We start from the raw sequence: 3595 nt of genomic DNA, 5'->3' as shown, positions 1-3595 counted from the left end.
GGAAGGCGATGATCTCCTAGACAGAGTGATTGGATGAGAAATTACACAACACAAGGCATTAGGAGAAGAGGGTTGGGGGGGGGGGGGGGTTTACTCACATCCAGGAAGTTGTCCAGCAGGGTGGGGTCCTTATTTATAATCAGTTCCTGAACCTGCAGATGGAGACACAAATATAGGAGGAGCCGAGCGGAGAGAGGCGGAGCAAAGTACAAAGGAGGAAGACTCACCTGTTTCAGCATTGTGATCTTGGAGTCATTGCTGGCCAGAGCCGCCATGTTCAATAATTCCACCACCTGGAGGAGAGAAGAGCTGAGTGACTACTGAATGGAGGAGGGTACACCCATCATTACAGAGCTGTCCCCCTCCCCCACACCATATCTCTGTCACCCACATACTCACCCGCTCAGAGGTGGACAGGACCTCAGCAACCACATCATCCTGGGCATAAAACTGAGAGGCCACGCTGAGCGCCATGGCTGCCGCCTGGACGAGTCTGAGGAGAGAGGAGACAAGTCATCAATATTCAGGAAGACTGGGGGGGGGGGGGGGGGGCAGAGAGAGAGAGGGAGGAGAAAAAAAAGGCAAGAGTGTAGGGGGAAGGGAGGAGGGAAAAGAGGAGAGCGAAAGAAAAGGAAAGAAAGAAAGAAAGAAAGAAAGAAAGAAAGAAAAAGAAAGAAAAAGAAAGAAAAAGAAAGAAAGAAAAAGAAAGAAAGAGAAAGAAAGAGAAAGAAAGAAAAAGAAAGAGAAAGAAAGAAAAAGAAAGAAAAAGAAAGAAAAAGAAAGAAAAAGAAAGAAAAAGAAAGAAAAAGAAAGAAAGAAAAAGAAAGAAAGAAAAGAAAGAAAGAAAAAGAAAGAAAGAAAAAGAAAGAAAAAGAAAGAAAGAAAAAGAAAGAAAAAGAAAGAAAAAGAAAGAAAAAAAAAGAAAAAAAAAGAAAGAAAAAGAAAGAAAAAGAAAGAAAAAGAAAGAAAGAAAGAAAGAAAGAAAGAAAGAAAGAGAGAGACCGGGGGAGAGGGAAAGAAAGATCGGGGGGAGGGGGGAAAGAAAGATCGGGGGGAGGGCGGGGGAGAGGGAGGGAGAGAGAAAGAGAGACACCGGGGGGGAAACCGAGAGACGGGGGGAGAGAGAGAAACCGAGAGAACGGGGGGGGGGAGAGAGGCCAAGAGGACGGGGGGGGGGAGAGAGAGAGGCCGAGAGGACGGGGGGGGGGAGAGACCGAGAGAACGGGGGGGGGGGGGGGGGAGAGACCGAGAGAACGGGGGGGGGGGAGAGACCGAGAGAACGGGGGGGGAGAGAGACCGAGAGAACGGGGGGGGGGGGGAGAGAGACCGAGAGAACGGGGGGGGGGGGAGAGAGACCGAGAGAACGGGAGGGGAGAGAAAGAGAGACCGGGCGGGAGGGGAGAGAAAGAGAGACCGGGCGGGAGGGGAGAGAGAGAGAGAGACCGGGCGGGAGGGGAGAGAGAGAGAGAGACCGGGGGGGAGGGGAGAGAAAGAGAGACCGGGGGGGAGGGGAGAGAAAGAGAGACCGGGGGGGAGGGGAGAGAAAGAGAGACCGGGGGGGAGGGGAGAGAAAGAGAGACCGGGGGGGAGGGGAGAGAAAGAGAGACCGGGGGGGAGGGGAGAGAAAGAGAGACCGGGGGGGGAGGGGAGAGAAAGAGACCGGGGGGGGAGGGGAGAGAAAGAGAGACCGGGGGGGAGGGGAGAGAAAGAGAGACCGGGGGGGAGGGGAGAGAAAGAGAGACCGGGGGGGAGGGGAGAGAAAGAGAGACCGGGGGGGAGGGGAGAGAAAGAGAGACCGGGGGGGAGGGGAGAGAAAGAGAGACCGGGGGGGAGGGGAGAGAAAGAGAGACCGGGGGGAGGGGAGCTGTGGGGGGATGGGGGGTACAGGTACCAGGGAGGGGGTGTGTACGGGGAGAATGGGGGGGTACAAGAATCCTGGGAGGTGCAGTGTAGGGGGGGTACAGGTATCCGGGAGAGGAGCTGTGTGTGTGTGTGTGTGTGTGTGTGTGTGTAGGGGGGGTGGGGGTACAGGTACCCGAGGAGGTGCAGTGTAGGGGGGGGATGGGGGGTACAGGTATCCGGGAGGAGCTGTATGTGTGGGGGGGGGTACAGGTATCCGGGGAGGAGCTATGTAGGGGGGGAATTGGGGGGTACAGGTATCCGGAGAGGAGCGGTGTAGGGGGGGGATGGGGGGTACAGGTACCCGGGGAGGAGCTGTGTAGGGGGGGATGGGGGGTACAGGTATCCGGGGAGGAGCTGTGTAGGGGGGGATGGGGGGTACAGGTATCCGGGGAGGAGCTGTGTAGGGGGGGGATGGGGGGTACAGGTATCCGGGGAGGAGCTGTGTGGGGGGGATGGGTGGTACAGGTATCCGGGGAGGAGCTGTGTAGGGGGGGGATGGGGGGTACAGGTATCCGGGGAGGAGCTGTGTAGGGGGGGATGGGGGGTACAGGTATCCGGGGGGAGGTGTAGGGGGGATGAGGGGTACAGGAATGCGGGGAGGAGCTGTGTAGGGGGGATGGGGGGTACAGGTATGCGGGGAGGAGCTGTGTAGGGGGGATGGGGGGTACAGGTATGCGGGGAGGAGCTGTGTAGGGGGGGATGGGGGGTACAGGTATCCGGGGAGGAGCTGTGTAGGGGGGGATGGGGGTACAGGTATGCGGGGAGGAGCTGTGTAGGGGGGGATGGGGGGTACAGGTATCCGGGGGGAGGTGTAGGGGGGGATGGGGGGTACAGGTATTCGGGGAGGAGCTGTGTAGGGGGGGATGGGGGGTACAGGTATCCGGGGGGAGGTGTGTAGGGGGGGGGGGGGATGGGGGGTACAGGTATTCGGGGAGGAGGTGTAGGGGGTGGATGGGGGGTACAGGTATCCGGGGAGGAGCGGTGTAGGGGGGGGATGGGGGTACAGGTATGCGGGGAGGAGCTGTGTAGGGGGGGATGGGGGGTACAGGTATCCGGGGGGAGGTGTAGGGGGGATGGGGGGTACAGGTATCCGGGGAGGAGCTGTGTAGGGGGGGATGGGGGGTACAGGTATCCGGGGAGGAGCTGTGTAGGGGGGGATGGGGGGTACAGGTATCCCGGGGGGAGGTGTAGGGGGGGATGGGGGGTACAGGTATCCCGGGGGGAGGTGTAGGGGGGGATGGGGGGTACAGGTATCCCGGGGAGGAGCGGTGTAGGGGGGGATGGGGGGTACAGGTATCCGGGGAGGAGCGGTGTAGGGGGGGATGGGGGGTACAGGTATCCGGGGAGGAGCGGTGTAGGGGGGGGATGGGGGGTACAGGTATCCGGGGAGGAGCTGTGTAGGGGGGATGGGGGGTACAGGTATCCAGGGAGGAGCGGTGTAGGGGGGGGATGGGGGGTACAGGTATCCGGGGGGAGGTGTAGGGGGGGATGGGGGGTACAGGTATTCGGGGAGGAGCTGTGTAGGGGGGGGGATGGGGGGTACAGGTATCCGGGGGGAGGTGTGTAGGGGGGGGGATGGGGGGTACAGGTATTCGGGGAGGAGGTGTAGGGGGTGGATGGGGGGTACAGGTATCCGGGGAGGAGCGGTGTAGGGGGGGATGGGGGTACAGGTATGCGGGGAGGAGCTTTGTAG

The 3595-nt window shown here is 60.2% G+C and overlaps 1 long non-coding RNA gene across 1 annotated transcript; it reads right to left on the bottom strand.

Moving 5' to 3' along the window:
• LOC309543736 lies at nucleotides 1–484 on the bottom strand. The gene is made up of 4 exons (XR_014224813.1): nucleotides 400–484; nucleotides 228–293; nucleotides 99–152; nucleotides 1–16 (listed from the first exon to the last, which is right to left on the bottom strand). It is a non-coding gene; the product is annotated as an uncharacterized lncRNA (long non-coding RNA).
• Nucleotides 485–3595: the final 3111 nt, after the last annotated feature.

This window comes from Pelophylax lessonae, assembly GCF_965119305.1.
Source record: "Pelophylax lessonae genome assembly, contig: HAP1_SCAFFOLD_335, whole genome shotgun sequence".
In the NCBI taxonomy this organism is placed as follows: Eukaryota; Metazoa; Chordata; class Amphibia; order Anura; family Ranidae; genus Pelophylax; species Pelophylax lessonae.
The sequence above is the reverse complement of the archived record's forward strand: the minus strand, read 5'-3'. Positions and strand labels throughout refer to the sequence as shown.